The sequence below is a fragment of the Emys orbicularis genome, chromosome 1 (assembly GCF_028017835.1).
Source record: "Emys orbicularis isolate rEmyOrb1 chromosome 1, rEmyOrb1.hap1, whole genome shotgun sequence".
NCBI lineage: Eukaryota > Metazoa > Chordata > Testudines > Emydidae > Emys > Emys orbicularis.
The window spans coordinates 355077223-355097650 of NC_088683.1; positions in this window are offsets into that span (position 1 = coordinate 355077223).

Sequence of the window (20428 nt, forward strand, 5' to 3'; positions counted from 1 at the left end):
TCATACAGGCTGCATTCAGTGCAATGCACTGGATAGCCCCAACTCTGCTGCTGGACTTCTGCCTGCATTCTCTTTGTACTCCTGCAGCTTTTGGGGGGTGTTTTTTTGGAAATATATTGGGGAATATTTATTGGCCTAAGTTTAGAGAATGTTAGATGTATCTGGCTCTCATGCTACCTCTAAACTCCCTTGCCAAACTTCCATTGATGCTCCTGATCACTGGCTCCTCTGGTTGCTTAGGGTATGTCTACACTACAGGATTAATTCGAATTTATATAATTCGAATTTAGGAAACCGATTTTATAAATTCGAATGTATTCGGCCACACTAGGCACCATTAATTCGGTGGTTTGCGTCCAAGCTACCATAGTAGCATCGATTTCCAGAGCGTGGCATTGTGGGTAGCTTTTACATAGCTATCCCATAGTTCCCGCAGTCTCCACCCCCCTTGGAATTCTGGGTTGAGACCCCAGTGCATGATGGGGCAAAAAACATTGTCGCAGGTAGTTCTGGGTACAGCCTCCCCCTCCCTCCCTGAAAGCAACGGCAGACAACCATTTCGCGCCTTTTTTCCTGAGTGAACTCTGCAGACTCCATTCTGCATCAAGCATGGATCCCGTTGTGCTCCAGAACGCAGTCTTGAACATTATAAACACCTCGCGCTTTCTCGTGGAGTTTATGCTTACACAGGACCAGAAAAAAGAGGCGAGGAGGAGGAGGCGGCGATTGCAGCGCAGCGACCAGCATGATGAGGACATGGACACGGACACAGAATTCTCTGAGACCGCGGGCCCCGGTGCTTTGGAGATTATGATGTTAATGGGCCAGGTTATAGGCTTGGAACGCCGATTCTGGGCCCGGGAAACAAGCACAGACTGGTGGGACCGCATAGTGTTGCAGGTGTGGGACGATTCCCAGTGGCTGAGAAACTTTCGCATGCGTAAGGGCACTTTCATGGAACTTTGTGACTTGCTTTCCCCTGCCCTGAAGCGCCAGAATACCAAGATGAGAGCAGCCCTCACAGTTGAGAAGCGAGTGGCGATAGCCCTGTGGAAGCTTGCAACGCCAGACAGCTACCGGTCAGTCGGGAATCAATTTGGAGTGGGCAAATCTACTGTGGGAGCTGCTGTGATGCAAGTAGCCAAAGCAATCACGGAGGTGCTGCTACGAAAGGTAGTGACTCTGGGAAATGTGCAGGTCATAGTGGATGGCTTTGCTGCAATGGGATTCCCTAACTGTGGTGGGGCAATAGATGGAACCCATATTCCTATCTTGGCACCGGAGCACCAGGGTACCCAGTACATAAACCGCAAGGGGTACTTCTCAATGGTGCTGCAAGCACTTGTGGATCACAAGGGACGTTTCACCAACATCCATGTGGGCTGGCCGGGAAGGGTTCATGACGCTCGCGTCTTCAGGAACACCAATCTGTTTAAACGGCTGCAGCAAGGGACTTACTTTCCAGACCAGAAAATAACCGTGGGGGATGTTGAAATGCCAATTGTTATTCTTGGGGACCCAGCCTACCCCTTAATGCCATGGCTCATGAAGCCATACACAGGCAGCCTGGACAGGAGTCAGGAGTTGTTCAACTACAGGCTGAGCAAGTGCAGAATGGTGGTAGAATGTGCATTTGGCCGTTTAAAAGGTCGCTGGCGATCCTTATTGACTCGCTCAGACCTCAGCCAAACCAATATCCCCATTGTTATTACTGCTTGCTGTGTGCTTCACAATCTCTGTGAGAGCAAGGGGGAGACCTTTATGGCAGGGTGGGAGGCTGAGGCAAATCGCCTGGCTGCTGATTACTCGCAGCCAGACACCAGGGCGATTAGAAGAGCACACGATGAAGCACTGCGCATTAGGGAAGCTTTGAAAACCAGTTTCATGACTGGCCAGGCTACAGTGTGAAATTTATGTTTGTTTATCCTTCCTGAAAACCCGCCCCCTTTATTGACTCATTCTCTGTAAGGAACCCACCCTCCCCCTTCCCCCAGCTTGCTTTCAAAGGAAATAAAGTCACCATTGTTTAAAAATCATTTATTCTTTATTAATTGATTATAAAAAGAGGGAGAGAACCTGAGTGGGGTTTGGGAGGAGGATCAGCGGGAAGGAAAAGCCCAGTAAAAAAAGGTTAAGAAAATGGCAGCCTTTTGCTTGGGCTGTCCACTGGGGTGGAATGGGAGGGTGTACGGAGCCTCCCCCCCCGTGTTCTTATACGTCTGGGTGTGGAGGCTATGGAACATGGTGAGGAGGTAGGGGGTTATACAGGGGCTGTAGCGGCACAGAACCTGAGTGGGGTTTGGGAGGAGGATCTGCGGGAAGGAAAAGCCCAGTAAAAAAAGGTTAAAAAAATGGCAGCCTTTTGCTTGGGCTGTCCACTGGGGTGGAATGGGAGGGTGTACGGAGCCTCCCCCCCCGTGTTCTTACACGTCTGGGTGTGGAGGCTATGGAACATGGTGAGGAGGTAGGGGGGTTATACAGGGGCTGTAGCGGCACTCTGTTCTCCAGCAGCCGTTCCTGAAGCTCCACCAGACGCCGGAGCATGTCTGTTTGCTCACGCAGCAGCCCCAGCGTTGCTTCCCGACTCCTCTGATCTTCCTGCCGCCACCTCATCTCGAGCGTCTCTCCTCTCCTCACGTTGGTCCCTTCTGTCCTCACGTTGGTCCCTCCTGTCCTCACGTTGGTCCCTCCTGTCCTCACGGTCACTGGCTTCTTTCCTATACTTGCAAACCGTCTCCTTCCACTCATTCAGATGAGCTCTTTCATTCCTGGTGGATTGCATGATTTCGGAAAACATCTCTTCTCTCGTCTTTTTTTTACGACGCCTTATCTGGGATAGCCTTCGGGAAGGAGGAGGGAGGCTTGAAACATTTGCACCTGCTGGAGGGAGTGAAAAAAGGAGAGAATTTTTTTAATAGATACATTTTTCAGAACAATGCTTATACTCTTTCACGGTGTATACTATTCACATTACATAGCACATGTGATTTCTGTGCAAGGTCGCATTTTGCCTCTTAATATTGAGTGCCTGTGGCTTTGCTGCTAGAGATCACAGACGCAGGTCGGGGCAACAGAATTCACCTTGCATGCTGCCATGGTAAGCCACTGTCTTTAGGCTTCTGCGCCCTGCTTTCCCACATACCAAGCAAAGCCCGTTGTGCTGCAGTTTTCCTGTTAGCTTGTTTTCTGCTGCTGAAGGTTAACACCCCCCCCCCATCCAATTCTCTGGGATGAGTGCTTTCTCCCTCCCCCCACCGCGTGGCTGGTATCAGGGAAGATCCCTGCAGGAACCAAACTAACACCCCCCCCCCACCCGCCATGAATTCTCTGGGATGAGTGCTTTCTCCCTCCCCCCACCGCGTGGCTGGTATCAGGGAAGATCCCTGCAGGAACCAAACTAACACCCCCCCCCACCCGCCATGAATTCTCTGGGATGAGTGCTTTCTCCCTCCCCCCACCGCCTGGCTGGTATCAGGGAAGATCCCTGCAGGAACCAAACTAACACCACCACCCCCCACCCGCCATGAATTCTCTGGGATGAGTGCTTTCTCCCTCCCCCCACCGCGTGGCTGGTATCAGGGAAGATCCCTGCAGGAACCAAACTAACACCCCCCCCCCACCCGCCATGAATTCTCTGGGATGAGTGCTTTCTCCCTCCCCCCACCGCGTGGCTGGTATCAGGGAAGATCCCTGCAGGAACCAAACTAACACCCCCCCCCCCCACCCGCCATGAATTCTCTGGGATGAGTGCTTTCTCCCTCCCCCCACCGCCTGGCTGGTATCAGGGAAGATCCCTGCTAGCAAAACGCGAAAAGGTCTGGGCCAATCCTCCCCCCCCCCTTTGCACTTGGCTAAATGCAGGGAAGGATTTCTTTTCAGCCACAGGCAAACAGCCCAGTAGGAACGGCCACCTCAGTCCCCTTAATTAAATTCCCTTATTTCAACCAGGTTACCCTAAGCGATATCTCTCTCCTGAGGATTACACAGCAAGATAAAGAACGGATGTTGCTTGAATGCCAGCAAACACCGGGACCATACGCTGCCAGGCTCTGTCAGGCAATGATACCAGATTACTTGCTACTAGCATGGCGTGGTCAAGTGTCCTACCATGGAGGACGGAATAAGGCTGCACTGCCCAGAAACCTTGTGGCAAGGCTTTTGGAGTACCTCCAGGAGAGCTTCATGGAGATGTCCCTGGAGGATTTCCGCTCCATCCCCAGACATGTTAACAGACTTTTCCAGTAGCTGTACTGGCTGCGAATGCATCCCAAGTGCTCAGGGCAAATTAATCATTAAAAATGCTTGCTTTTAAACCATGTTTTATATTTTAAAAGGTAAACTCACCTGAGGTCCCTTCCATGGGGTCATGGTCTTGGGTGCTGGCTTGGGAGGCTTGGGAGGGTACTTCAGTCAGGGTGAGAAACAGTTCCTGGCTGTTGGGGAGAACGGAGAGCTGGGTGCTCTCTGCCAGCTCGTCCTCCTCCTCCTCCTCTTCCCCTTCCACGGAATCATCAGGTGTACCTGATGAGATTATCCCCAGCTCGGAATCCACAGTCAGAGGTGGGGTAGTGGTGGCGGCCCCCCCTAGAAATGCATTTAGCTCAGCGTAGAAGCGGCATGTCCGCGGCTCTGACCCGGAGCGACCGTTTGCCTCCTTTGCTTTTTGATAGGCTTGTCTGAGCTCCTTGACTTTCACGCGGCACTGATCTGTGTCCCTATTGTGGCCTCTCTCCATCATGCCCTTGGAAATTTTTTCATAAGTTTTGGCATTTCGTCTTTTCGAACGCAGTTCAGCTAGCACTGAATCCTCTCCCCATATAGAGATCAAATCCAGTACCTCCTGTACGGTCCATGCTGGTGCTCTTTTTCGATTATCAGCCTGCATGGTTACCTGTGCTGATGAGCTCTCTGTGGTCACCTGTGCTCTCCACGCTGTGCAAACAGGAAATGAAATTCAAATGTTCCCGGGGCTTTTCCTGTCCACCTGGCCAGTGCATGCGAGTTCAGATTGCTGGCCAGAGCGGTCACAATGGTGCACTGTGGGATAGCTCCTGGAGGCCAATAACATCGAATTGCGGCCACACTAACGCTAATTCGAATTGACAAATTCGATTTTGGCGCTACTCCGCTCGTCGGGGTGGAGTACAGAAATCGAATTAAAGGGCCCTTTAATTCGAATTAAATGGCTTCGTTGTGTGGACGGGTCAAGCGTTAATTCGAATTAAGGCAGCTAAATCCGAATTAAAGTCGTAGTGTAGACCAGGCCTTAGGAGCGGGCTTTTTAAACCACTGGTCTCCCTGAGTAGCCCCACCCCCTGGCTAAGGGTTAATGGGTGCTAAAGGGATTAGGGATCAAAGCCTCATTAAGAAGCTTTCAGCCTGCCTAGCAGGCCACTAGGCTCAGCGCACAGACCCCCAAACAGACCACTGGAGTGGACAACATCCACCCTGATTGAATTGGCCTTGTCAGCACTGGTTCTCCACTTGTGAGGTAACTCCCTTCTCTTCATGTGTCAGTATATAATGCCTGCATCTGTAACTTTCACTCCATGCATCTAAAGAAGTGGGGTTTTTATCCACGAAAGCTTATGCCCAAATAAATCTGTTAGTCTTTAAGGTGCCACCGGACTCCTTGTTGTTTTTGCTATATACTATAGTTGTTCAGCATTTCTCAAATTGGGGTCTGCGAGGGAACTCCTGGGGAGTCCATGGGCCCCACTGATCGACTCCTCCCCCTCCCTCCCAGCACTTCCTGCACGCTGGGGAACAGCTGTTCAGCGGCATGCTGGAGGCGCTGGGAGGGAGGGGGAGGAGTGGGGATGGGGCGCGCTCAGGGGAGGGGGTGGAATCATGTCCAGGGCCACTGGCCCTGCTGATCAACTCCTCCCCCTCCCTCCCAGGGCCTCCTGCAGGCCGCAGAAGAGCTCTTCCCCGGTGTGCAGGAGGTGCTGGGAAGGAGAGGGAGAGGGGGTGTGTTCGGGGGAGGGGGTGTAAAGAGGCGGGGAAGAGGAGGGGCGGGGTAAAATAGGGGTGGGGCCTTGGGGGAAAGGGTGGAGTGGGGGCGGGGCCTGGGGCTAAGCAGGGGGTTTGGGGGTCTGTGAAAAATTTAAAATCAAAATGGAGATCTACGGGTTGTTAAAGTTTGAGAACTGCCGCTATAGTCAAGCAGCAAGTGCACAACAAAAACAGACAGGCAAACTCACCCCAAGGGTGACGTCACATCACTCCTCCTTCACAAAGCTCCCTGGTTAGCTGCGCCTGTTCAGCTCAAAACATTGTCACCCTTTCTATTTCTACCTAGGGGCATCTGAGCTCCAATAAGGTTGTGTACCATTAATACAGAACCACGGTTGTCCCGTCTACATCTGTCAGGGGACAACACAGAACCCGTGTGATGTTATTGATATAAACTGTGACCGCATAGATCATTGTTGCAACCACTGTTATATATTTGCAGCAAATATTGTACAAAGGTTGTCGTGTAAGGTGTCTATAAAGAGGTTATGATTTGCTGGTTATGATTATGCTATCTGTGGGCATGTCTACACTATGAAATTAGGTCGATTTTATAGAAGTCGATCTTTAGCAACCAATTTTATACAGTTGATCGTGTGTGTCCCCACTAAGCGCATTAGGTCAGCCGAGTGCTTCCTCAATACCATGGCTAGCATCGACTCATGGAGTGGTGCACTGTGGGTAGCTATCCCACAGTCCCCGCTGCTCATTGGAATTCTGCGTTAAGCTCCCAATGCCTGATGGGGCAAAAATATTATCGTGGGTGGTTTTGGGTACATGTCGTCCGTCTCCCCTCCCTCCTTGAAAGCAATGGCAAACAATCGTTTTGCGCCTTTTTTCCTGGGTTATCCATGCAGCCGCCATAGCACGGCAAACATGGAGCCCGCTCAGCTGCACACTGCTTTTGTGAGCATTGTAAACACCTCGCGCATTATCCTGCAGTATGTGCAGAGCCTAGCTAGGAGCCACCAGCACGAGGAAGATTGTGAGGAGGACATGGACACAGACATTTCTGAAAGCATGGGCTGTGGCAATTGGGACATCATGGCAGCATTGGGACATGTTGATAAAGTGGAACGCCGATTCTGGGCCCGGCAAACAAGCACAGACTGGTGGGACCGCATAGTGTTGCAGGTATGGGATGATTCACAGTGGCTGTGAAACTTTCGCATGCGTAATGCCACTTTCATGGAACTCTGTGAGTTGCTTTCCCCTGCCCTGAAGCACAGGAATACCAAGATGAGACCTGCCTTGACAGTTGAGAAGCGAGTGGCGATAGTAGCCCTGTGGAAGCTTGCAATGCCTGACTGCTACCGGTCAGTCAGGAATTAATTCGGAGTGGGCAAATCTACCGTGGGGGTTGCTGTGATCCAAGTAGCCAAGGCAATCGATAACCTTCTGCTAACAAGGGTAGTGACGCTTGGAAATGTGCAGGTCATAGTGGATGACTTTGCTGCAATGGGGTTCCCTAACTGTGGTGGGGCGATAGACGGAACGCATATCCCTATCTTGGCACCGAACCACCTTGCCAAACAGTACATAAACCGCAAGGGGTACTTTTCAATGGTGTTGCAAGCACTGGTGGATCACAAGGGCCGTTTCACTGACATCAACATGGGATGGTAGGAAAAGGTGCATGACGCTCGCATCTTTTGGAACTCTGGGCTGTTCGAAAAAGCTGCATAAAGGGACTTTCTTCCCAGACCAGAAGATTACTGTTGGGGATGTTGAAATGCCAATAGTTATCCTTGGGGATCCAGCCTACCCCTTGCTCCCATGGCTCATGAAGCCATACACAGGCAGCCTGGACAGCAATAAGGAGCAGTTCAACTATAGGCTGAGCAAGTGCAGAATGGTGGTAGAATGTGCCTTTGGACATTTAAAAGGGCGCTGGCGCTGTTTGCTGAGTAGGTTAGACTTCAGCGAAAGCAATATTCCCATTGTTATTGCTGCTTGCTGTGTGCTCCATAATATCTGTGAGAGTAAGGGGGAGACATTTATGGCGGGGTGGGAGGTTGAGGCAAATCGCTTGGTGGTCAATTTTGAACAGCCAGACACCAGGACAATTAGAAGAGCACAACGAGGCACACTGCGCATCAGAGAGGCTTTGAAAAACAGTTTCATGACTGACCAGGCTACGATGTGACAGTTGCGTGTGTTTGACCTTGAGGAAAGCTGCCCCCTTTGGTGAATGTACTTCCCTGTAAGCCAATCCCCCTTCCCCCCTCCAACCACAGCTGGCACAGGAAATAAAGTCCCTATTGTTCTGAATCCATTAATTCTTTATTTATTAAAAAAAAACTTGAGATCACTGGCAACGCTGACTAGTAAAAGGTAGCCTGGGTGGGGTGGGGGAGGAGGGAAGGACAAGGCCACATTGTTTATTGTAGCCACACTACAAATCAAAGCTGTTTGATAACAGCCTTCTGTTGTTTGGGCCATCCTCTGGAGTGGAGTGGCTGGGTGCCCAGAGCCCCCCCGCGTTCTTGAGCGTCTGGGTGAGGCGGATATGGAACTTGGCAAGGAGGGCAGGCTGTTACACAATGCATGCAGTGGGGTTCTGTACTCTAGTTGCCTTTCCTGCAACTCCACCAGACGCCTCATCATGTCCGTTTGCTCCTCCATTAGCCTCAGCATCTCCTCCTGCGTGTTCTGATCATGCTCACTGTATGCTTTCCTGGCCTCTGCCACCGAATGCCTCCATGCATTCAGCTGTGCCCTATCAGTGCGGAAGGACTGCATGAGCTCTGAAAACATGTCATCGCGAGTGCGTTTTTTTCACCTTCTAATCTGCAATAACCTCAGGGATGGAGTTGATACGGGGAGCACAGAAACATTTGCAGCTGCAGGGGGGGAAAAGGAGAGTAGAATTTAAGAAGATACATTTCTGAGAACAAAAGGGAGACTCTTTCACAGTGAATCAAGCAATTCACAGCAGAGAGCACATGTGTTTTAAGTACAAAGTCGCATTTTGCCTTTTATATTGAGTGCCTGCCAGTATGGTGACACATCACACACGGCTGGGCAACAGAATTCGGTTTCCAGGCAGCCATGGTAAGCCAAAAGGTAAGCGGGGTTGGCTTCTTCTGTGTGGGAATGGTTTCAAATTACAGCGCCCTCCTTTCCCATAACAACCAATGCCGGTTGGGTTTGCCATTTAAAAGGAGGGGCTGAGGTTTTTGGGTGGATGTGCAGCACGCCCCTTCCCCCTTCCCCCCCCCCCTCCCCCAAATGTGGTTATTCTCTGGGATGATCCCTTTTAGCCAAGCGAAAACAGCCCAGCATGACCGGGGTCTAATGTGCCAGGGATCACCAAACAGAGGAGATTACTGTTCCCTTACAAAAATTCCCCTATTTCAACCAGGTGACCATGAATGATATCACTCTCCTGAGGCTGACACAGAAAGATATAGATTGAATGTTGCTTGAATGCGACCAAAACCCAGGACCATTCGCTGCCATGCTTTGTGCTGCAATGATTCCAGACTACTTGCTATTGGCTTGGCGTGGTAAAGTGTCCTACCGTGGGGGACGAAATAAGGCAGCCCTCCACCGAAACCTTCTGCAAAGGCTTTCAGAGTACCTCCAGGAGAGCTTCATGGAGATGTCCCTTGAGGATTCTCACTCCATTCCCAGACATGTTAACAGACTTTTCCAGTAGCTGTACTGCCCGCGAATGCATCCCAATTGTTCAGGGCAAATAAAACATTAAACACAATTGCTTTTAACCCCTGTAGTGTAGTTACAAATGTGAACTCACCAGAGATGCCTTCAGCGTCCGGAACAATTCGCCCTGGGAGGGTATTGGCTCCAGGGTGAGGAAAAGGTCCTGGCTGCTGGGGAGAACGGATTCTCCGCTTGCCTGCTGTGCATTCTCCTCCTCCTCCTCTTCCTCATCCACAAAATCCTCCTCCATGTTGCGTGAGACTCCCCCCTTGCAGGTGTCCATGGACACTGGTGGGGTACTGGTAGGGTCCCCCCCTAAAATGGCATGCAGCTGATCATAGAAGTGGCATGTCTGGGGCTCTGACCGGGGGTGACCATTTGCCTCCTTTGTCTTTGGTAGGCTTGCCTGAGCTCCTTAATTTTCACGCGGCACTGCTGTGCATCCCTGGTGTAGCCTCTCTCCACCATGCCCTGTGCGATTTTGGCATATATATCAGCATTTCTTCTGCTGGATTGGAGTTCTGCCTGCACAGATTCTTCTCCTCATACAGCAATCAGATCCAGTGTCTCCATGCTGGAGCTCGTTTGCGATTCTGGGACTGCATGGTCACCTGTTCTGCTGAGCTCGCCACGCTGACCAAACAGGAAGTGAAATTCAAAAGTTCCCGGTGCTTTTCCTGTGTGCCTGGCTAGTGCATCGGAGTTGAAAGTGCTGTCCAGAGCGGTCACATTGGAGCACTCTGGGATAGCTCCCAGAGGCCAAAACCATCGAATTGCACAGCGCTGCGTCTACAGTACCCCAAATTCAACCCAGGAAGGTCAATTTTAGCGCTACTCCCCTTGTTGGGGAGGAGTACAGCAGTTGTTTTTAAGAGCCCTTTAGGTTGGCAGAACGGGGTTGGTTGTGTAGACGCATTCCTTATAAAATCGACCTAACGCGGCTAAATTCGACTTGACCTCGTAGTGTAGACCAGGCCTGTATGTGTGTATCATTTTTGTATTTGAAGTTATGAATATTGGCTATGTACTTGTATCTCAATGTGTTTGATTCTAAGTAGCCTCAGTGAAGCATTTGGTCAGCTTCTTGAGAAAGGACTATTCTCAGTAAGTGCCCAATCAAGAAACACTTTAACTGACAATGAACTTTGGGAGACGCCAATCCATATCTGAGCTTTCCTGGGAACGTTCAAACTAACATGTAAACAATGGCATCGGCCTGTAAAGAACTGAGTCATGCATGGACATGTGACTTGCCCATGTGACTCCAAATTCCATCTTGCTGTGATTTTCCACAGTCAGAACAACGAGGGGTCCTTCCACGGACAGAGAATATAAAAGGCCCTAAAAACCCCTTTATCTTGTCTTCAATCCTGCTTCTGACCTCTGGAGGGACTTTGCTACAAACTGAAGCTCTGAACAAAAGACCGAATGACCCATCCCAGCTGTGGATGTACTCCAGAGACTTGATTTGAGCCTGCAGTTTATTCCATCACTGCTACAAGCCTGAACCAAGAACTTTGCCATTACTGTATGTAATTGATTTCATTTAACCAATTCTAGATTTTAGATTCTAAAGGATTGGCAACAGCGTGACTTGTGGGTAAGATCTGATTTGTATATTGATCTGGGTCTGGGGCTTGGTCCTTTGGGATCGGGAGAACCTTTTTTTCCTTTATTGGGGTATTGGTTTTCATAACCATTCGTCTCCATAATGAGTGGCACTGGTGGTGATACTGGGAAACTGGAGTGTCTAAGGGAATTGCTTGTGTGACTTATGGTTAGCCAGTGGGGTAAAACCAAAGTCCTCTCTGTCTGGCTGGTTTGGTGTGCCTTAGAAATGGAGAAACCCCAGCCTTGGGCTGTGACTGCCCTGCTCTAAGCAATTTGTCCTGAACTGATACTCTCAGAAGTGTCCCACCAAAGACAGCATGGTTACATCATGATTTACCATATTAGTGTAACTCCTTTGTGTTCCAGAACTGCCTTGGAAAGTTTTAGTGGAAAACAGCTACTTTAGTGCAAAGATGCTATGCTTCAACGTGAAGTAACTGGGGGCTGGTTTCGTGTTCCTCTAAATACCTCAAAGGATTTGACCTGTTGCATGAATTTCTTTTCTACAGAAAAAAACAACACTTCTCTCTAAATCAAAAAATACCTGTCTCCTTATTCATCTCCCTTCCCTCTGTCTTTCAGAAATAAATGCTTTGAATATATTTATGAGTGCAATAAATAACTGCCCGGGAGCTGAACTTTGACTGCCAAATTTTAGACCAGTGTGAATTTTTCCAGATGCATGGAAGACTTGACAATGAAAGTAATGCTGGATTCTTAGCTCTGGGGTCCTGCTCAAGGTAGCTTGTGCTTTTTCTCTTTTTATTTTGCAGAAGAGATCTCATTTCAACACAGTCTAATAACATTTTGTCGGAGTTAGAATAAGGGCTTTGAGAAACAGCAAGGACCGAGATTGCTTCTTCAAGGATTTTTAATCTTGAAAGAGTCCCACTATAGAAAGCGCTTTATGAAGTAGGCTAACCAGCTATATACTAACTTGAAGCAGTGTGGCACAGAAAGGAGCTATGCAGCAGGAGTCTGTAGCTTGAATTTGTTGTTTTGAGGGCTGCAAAACCCTTTATGGGAAAACGTCTTCCCATGAGCATGGGCCTCTCTGTTCTACTTCAGTCCTGAATCTTGCTACCATTGAAATCGACAGCCAAACTCCCATTAACGTCAATGCGAGCAGAAGCAGGCACTGTTGCCGTTTATTGTTTTCCTTTCCCTCTGCCAGGACTATCTACTGGGTGATATAAACTCCCTCCAGCATGCCTCCCACTTTATAATGGTAGCTGATTTATGGGTCATTAATCTTGGAGGAGATTCTAATTAGAAAAAGAGAAATGGAACTACTACTATTTATTTTCTAACTGGGCTGGGCGAAGGCAGCAGCATCTGCTTTAGCAAGCGCTTTCAAAGCTGTTTCAGGAACAGAGTGTCATCATAAGTCTGGAGCTTACAACAACAGCCCATCTGACTTGAGTCATTAACTTTTTGATGGCTGGGGGATGGAGGTATTGTGATCATTTCAGGTGAAGCAAATCCATTTGCAGAGTTAGAATAGTCAGGATACCGTGTGAGCCAATTTTCTTCCATCTGCTTTCTTAAGCCTATGAATTTCAGCTCACTTTTGTCCCCTTTATGCACCGTTACCTTGTGTTCTGCTCACGTGTTGGCTCTTGTCAGATGCCTAGATTGGAAGCTCCCTAGACCGTGCACCATGTTTTTGTTGTGCCTAGTGCAATATCCACTATCTGGAGCCTCTAAGTACTACTGCTATATACATAGTAATGCTTGTGTGCCTAAATATGGCTCTGGGAGGCTAACTTCAGGCATTCAAGTTTGAACCATCTGACCATTGGGTTTTAGAGATCAACTTTAGAAGCTTGAGCCCTGACGGGCTGTGAAAATTGTGATGTTATTGGCTAAACAATCTCGTACACCCAGTTCACATAAGGAAGCTTTGCGCTAGTTTAATGCCGCCACCCCAATGTGACTGTGCTGTACGGGGGCTTACCCCAGCATAGTTGATATACCAAACTAAGGTACCCAGGCATAAACAGCGCTTTGTGCCAGGGCAGGCATCTATAGTGATGTATGTACACGGGTGTGGGTGTTCTTAATGCAGACAGCCCTTTGAACCGCCCAGAGGACTTGATTGGACACTCTCACAAGGAATATAATCCTCCTCAGCCTACTGTTTTCAGCCATTTTAAATCCATCCCCAATTTAAATGGGAGCACTGACATCCCACCTGGGCTTTTGAGCACTGAAAATACCCTGCTTGCTCATTAGCTTGGGCTGTTCCTTGTTGTCTTAGGCAAGCAGGGCTGTTGACTTCCATGGGAACACTTGCTTCCTTAGGAGATCAGGACTGAGCCTTGGATTGTGTATGTAGGAATTTAATACTTTAGGCTCTATAAGCTTTATCTCAGGGCTTTTTATTATTATTTTTTTTAAAAAAGAACCCTTCCACCACGTAAAATGTCTCCATACGTCCGGCCTATTAAACCTAGTTAGGAGGCAACTTCCGAAACATCTCAGCTCTCGGTTTAACTGCAAGGCAGGAAATAGTTATTACTAGTCATCTGTGCAACGCAGTAAATAGCAGAGATACACATGGCTAAATGCAGGCTTCTGGCTGTGCCTGAAAGCTTGGGGATGGGAGGGAAACCTTGGAGTGCTATTTTCATTCACACCCTCCTCCCCTCAAAACCTTTGACATCTGCAGGTCCTCTGTGGCCAATGCCACAGAACGAGGTCTTTGGGGTAGCCAGGGATTCTGCTTTACAAAAAAGCAGTGCCCAGCTGCCCCATTAGACCAGCTTTCCAGCTGCTTTGCATTTCTGGAGAATGGGGGAGGCGGGGGTGTGTGTGTGAGAATCTGGCCACACAAGTCTGGTTAAAACAATTATTATTTGTATCATAGTAGCAGCTAGAGGCCCCATTATGCTAGCACTGTACCAAAAAGACAGTCCCTGCCCTGAAGGGCTTACAATCTAACTAGACAAGACACGCCAAGGAAGCACTATTACCCCTATGTTACACGCTGGGCTCTGAGGAAGAGATTAAGCAACTTGCCCAAGGTCACACAGTCTGTAGCACAATCAGGAACTGAACCCAGAGCTCCTAATTCCCTATCCAGTGCCTTAAGACCAATCTTCCTCTTTGCAAGTAACTAAAGAGCAACGTATATAGGTAAAACTGAAGACGTATCCATCAGCCATTGTTAAATGGCTCTGGGATGAGTTACTCCACGCTAAAGTGCCCTGGCTTCACTTATACAGCAGATCCCCTTTACTTATTTTGGTGCAAATTCAAATCTCTCTGTGTCCGTTTCTGCCTTACACTGTCCAGCAGCAGCACATCTCCCCGTGGGATAGAGAGTGTGTTGGCTGAACCTTCCACTCAATTGGTGTCATTTGGTTTGGCTGCAGCTGGAAAGAATTAAAATGTCAGCCAGGGACAATTGCCTCCATTGAGATGAAAAGCTGCTGTAAGAAACAATGCTAACAGGCATGGAAAAAGCCTGGTGCTGTTTAGTTGGCAATAATTAGCCACAGCGTTAGGAGACGACAGAGTGAGATGGGGGGGTGGGCAACCGTCAGTTTGGGGTGTGGTTAGAAATGGATAGATTACCGCTGCTAATCCCTTATTTACAGAGGGATCTTTATAGCGATTTTAGCCTCCCAAATTACATTTGCACAATACATTCCATGCAATAAAGACTGGAGCATGGGATCCGTTTTCAGTGTGGTTGCAGGGACAGCAGGAGAGGTTGCTGGCTAGAAGTTCTGTGAAGGTGACCACCAGGAATGGGACAATAGTGGGGTTAGGTGTGGAATGCCCCCTAGGACAGGGCTATTCAGAACTGCCTGTATTTAAGCCTTTAAAAACAAATTCAGATCCCATTTTAGAGTCATGTCATCTGGCTTCACGCAACTTCCCAGAATGCATCTGGGACATCCCAGCTACCCTACCACTCAGCACCTCTGGAATATGGAGACCGATACCAGTGCTCACACTGAGAGGAAAAGTGAACCCCTGCCTCCCTCAAGCTGCCATTTTATGTGAAAATTAAGTCTCTATCCTTATGGTTGCCAAGAAAACCTTCAAAATGTGAACTAAGTAACTGATGCAGTGACACCTGCCTGGCTCTGCAGAGAGCCTGAACCAATAGCTGAGAGGAGTGAATGGCTCCATTCATTTCAATGAGGTGTTGACATTTAAATTAACCATTTTGTTGCCGGTAACATAAGAAATGAGACGGGGAATCAGATTGGGTTGCATGTGATAGGTGGGGACTGGACTCAATGACCCAAGAGGTCCCTCTTCCTACCTGAACAATCTACTGCTGCAAACGATGTCTCATTTCAGTGTTAAGTGGGTGGAGCTTGGCTTGTGGGTGGAGCCTGGAAGAGTCTTATTATTGGTATTGTGGTACAGCCTAGTTGCCCCAGTCCTGGACGGGACCTGATTGTGCTAGGTGCTGTATAGATACATCCCAGATAACCCCCTGCAAAAATAAATATGAATGTAACTGAAGTAGAGTCTGGAAGCTTTAAAGTGCCACATTCTGGAGGAATGGAGTGGCCTTTTCATGACAACTCGCTGTGATGCAGAGGGTTACACTCAGGTGCAGGAACCTCTCCTCTGCAAAATGTGGAATTTTAAAACATCTCTGCCAAGGGGTCCACCCTTTGGAGGGTGTAACACAAAGTTTCCAACAAACCAAGGATGCCTGCAGTGTGGCCAGAGTTACCCTTCTGGGTTGTTGGTTCTCTGCGCAAAACTGGACTACTTACTGCGTGATATAAATCCCCTGATGGGTGCTCCACTTCACAACAGCAGCCGATTTATGGATAACGTTTGGTTTTTACAACACTATTTTTTGGCAGGAAACGTCTATGAAAAACGTCACCCAGCTTTGTTTAGCAAGTGTAACGCTGCTCCCCTGCTGGGCAGCAAACCTGGGCCTCTGCAGCTCCAAGCACAAGCCTTTGCTGCCTGGACTAGAAGACCCACCTCTGTAGGCCAACACTGTAGCAGGCTCAACCTCTACATCCTACAGCCACTAGAGTGGAACAGAGCCCCACTCTGAGTGCGTGAGAGTTACATAAACCCTGTCCTAAACTAGAGTCCTTTAGTCAAATTATGCCCTCGCGCACACACACACTCATCGCTTTCAGCTGCACACACCTTGCATTGATTGACCGGTGGGACTGCTCCAGCAGCAGATGAAGGAGAAGTTCTGAGGGCCCTGTGTGACTCAACACAAAGCCTATGGAGGCCAGTGGGAGCTTTTCTAGTCACAGCAGTATGCTTTGGAGAAAGCCCACAGCCAGGTGATATGGGGACCTATTTCTGTAATGAGGAGACAGTAGGAAATCCAGCATTCAGGCTACACAGCACTTTCCTCCCCCCACGGTAAGGGAGATGATGCACTGTTAATAGCAGGGAATATAATAGCAAACAGGATTACTGCTACCTTTAAGACCTTCTGAAATGATATTTTAAAATATTCTGTTTCTTTATCTACGCTGAAGACATTTTTAGCAGCGTACGTATTATTTTGAAGAGAATAAGTTGGAATCATAGGGCACCTTGGGTCATTGACCCCCCCCCCCAAAAAGGGCTATACAAAGATTAATGTATTAAAATCAGCCAAGCATTATTATGTCCCTTCAACAGCTGAAGAAACTGAGGCACAATAGTCCGTTGCAAAGCTAGAAGCAGAAGCCGGGAGTCCTAGTTCTCCATTTGCCCTGCTCTGCAAACCTGTGCTCTGTCCCAGTAGGGATGCCTCTCTGTTATCCAGCACTTGGAGCAAGTCACAAAGGATGGTCAGTATCATTCTCCCCATTTTACAGATGGGGAAGCTGAGGCAGAGAGAGCAAGAGATCTCCCCAAGGTTACTCAGCCAGGCAGGGGCAGAGCTAGACATAGAAGCCAGGTCTGTTTGGTCTCAGTCAGTACCCTACCCACTGGCCTGCTCCCCAGTGTGTTAGTAAGTGGTGACAGACCGTCCCCAGGAGCCAAGGAAGGTTTTAACAGACTCAGCTGGTGGGACACCCCCTGCCATTCCTAAGGGATACAGAATTCTCAAGCAATAGTGGACATTCTGGGGCATGTGCTGAAGTATCCACAGCATGCGCCACATTAGAGTCTTACAGGAGCACACAGTTCCTAGCCAAAGGAGCTCACCGTACAAGGGCTGGTTCCTGCACCCAGGCTCACACCCTCAAAAGCTATTTAGGTGCCTGACATTGAAGTCAATGGGAGTTAGGTGCCTAACTGCCGGGCCCGAGTGCCTCCTGGGTGGTTCTGGGCACCCCTGTGCCTCCCAGGGTCAGGCCCTCTATCAAACAGAACAGCCCAGACCCCTTCTGAGACATCAGATGAAGATTTTCTTTTTAGCTCAGTGGTGATCTTTGCTATCACTCCTCTTACTTGTCTCTGGCCCTAGAGCAGCGTTTCTCAAATGCGGCCACTGTGGCCACGTGCAGCTGATTTTTTTGCAGCCACGACAGCCCCCGAAGCATGGGCAGAGACTGGGGTTGGGGGGAGCAAAGCGGCGGCCCCTCCTTGCAGTGCCCAGCTGTTGCTCCGGAATAGCTGTTACCAAGGGCAGCAAGATGCGTTGCCTTGGTGTGTGCGCTGGCGCTGCCAGTGGGGATCTGCACTGCGCAGCCTCCTCGGGGCCTCTGGGCAGCACCTCTTGAGACACATGGAGCCGACATGCACGGTGCTGGCTCTTGTCAGTGGAGGTGGCTGTTGCATTCAGTCGCCCGGGTGCATCTATAGGCAGCTCCCACCCGGCTGGGGCACGGGGAGTCTGGGCCTCTGCAGGTGGTGGGTGAGTTCCTGACCCACCTTCCCCATGATGGGCTCTCACCGAACGGCCGCGGGAGGTGGGGACAGAGAAACAGGCCAGCGCTTCCCCCACCTGGGGCCGCACTCGCTGTTTACAGTTGTAGCTACCACAGCAGCTCCAAGGCTCCTGGCTGCTGCAGGTCTTGGCAGCTCTCTGGCAGGGTGAGGGGCTCCCGCTCCGTGACATGCTCCGAGCACAAGAATAGGAGCGAAATCTGGGTGCATTGAACGGGGAGCTCTAATTCCTAAATAAATTACAATGATTCGTACACGTATATCTGTGTATTTATTTGTTTTTCCTAAAGTTAATTAAGTATCTTAGGAAAAATTGTCAGAGCAGCTACCAGCAAGAGTTGGTGGTGGCGTTCTGAGGCCACAAAAATGTTTTTGGTGAGAAACTCTGCCCCTAGAGCACGGCATTGCTATGCTCTGTTAGGCCACAATTCAGCAAAGCATTTCAACCGTGTGCTTAGTTTTAAGCAAGTGCTTAAGTTCCATTGACTTCAAGTTGAAGCACATGCTGAAGGGCTTAAATCAGGGCCTTAAGCAGCTGCTGCATTTCACTCCAGAGGTGGGTGTGCTGCCTTGGGGTGGGCGTGATTTCTGGTTGTGAAGTGTTTGGATATGGAAGGTGATAGTCTCAGACAATCTAAGTTAATATATTTGTAATTTGTTTATATTAATGTGCTTCTCTCGCGAGGTTTTGGGAAATAAAATCAATGCTCGTTGCAGCTGGCCACCTATCTAAGGGGTCAGCTCGAGAAAGACCCAACACACCTGCCTGTGTGCACCTAAATTCCAGCTCTCCAAATGCAAACAGCATATTTTTTCTTTACTTGGTGTGAAGGAGGGATGTGACTTTTCTAGAACTAAGGCTATTGTGATGTGATAATGAAACATAATCAGTCCTTAGGAACCTTAAAGACATCCAGACAAAGCCATCTCTTATATAAGACTTGCCCTATCCAAACCAAATATTGTTCCATCTAATCCAGTCTCCTCAAATAACTAATTCTTTCTGAGGAAGATTAGCACCTTCCCATAATGCACCTGGCCAGTGGTATAACACCAAGTGAAGAATGACTTTCTAACCCTTGCATATAATCTTCTTAAGTGCATTGAAACATGAGATTTGATTACTTGTATTGTCTTCACACTTAAACAAAACAAAGGCACTGAGATGAAACACACTCCGCATGTACCCTCTTTTGTAACTTTCCCCACAACCACCTACTCATTAACCCTCCTTTCTCTTCTCCCCCCAGCCCTCAGCATATGGATCAAATTGATTGTAGGATCACAGTGGTTGTAGTTTGTGAAAGATGGGTTAAAGGAACATTCCTGGTGAGCATAGTGTTGCCTCTAAGGGGAGGCTTCAAAACAGAAAATATCCACAGAGAGGTGGCTTCATAGTTTGGAAGGCCAGGAGGGACCATTATGATGATCTAGTCTGACCTCCAAGCCACTGAACTTCCCCCAAATCATTCCTGTTTGAACTAGCGCGTGCCTTTTAAAAAAGCATCCAGTCTTGTACCCGACACGTGATACTCTAAGATCATGGAGATCTGCAGGTCGCTATGTTGTTCCCTTCATAAGAACATTGCATTGTTCCTGCGATTGCTACAATAGTCCGCAGGCACTTGCAATATTCAGCTCAGATGCGCCTGGCACATTGCACCAGGTTTGCAGATGTCACAAAACCAGCCCTGCCCTGACATGCCTGGGATGGAAGTTGGGCTTGCTCATTGTTAGACTGGCTTTGAAAACCAACTCCTGGGTTTGGGGGCCTGTGCTGATGTCCCTGTTGGCTTTATAAAAATAGGTGTTTTTATCCTGGCTTTTGTAAGCCCTGCAGGTGGGTCTCCTGAAGCCACTGGGCTGGCTGAACTGGTAAAACTGACAGCAAGCTGGCCAGGTAAGCCACCCCACTGGGGACAATAGGGGCATTTGAACCAAAGATCTTCAACTGGAATTGGGCTCTTAGCTCCCATTTGTACCTTTGAAAATCTCTCACTCAATCCATTGCCTGAACTCGGCATGAAACTCATCAGCTCTTACCTTGACCAGCCACCAGAGGGGAATGAAGACTCTTTAGCATGGATTACACAACATCACCTCCTCAGGAGCCACCTGCCCCGAGCCTGTTACATCCCTGTGAGGGCCCTTGCCCCCCACATGAGTCCTTGAACCAGCCCCCATTCATTCTGGGGACTTGCCCCAGCGATAACCTTCGTTGTAGCTGCATTAGTGCAAACGCCTAGTGTAGACAGTGATTTCCACTAGTCATAGAATCACAGAATATCAGGGTTGGAAGGGACCTCAG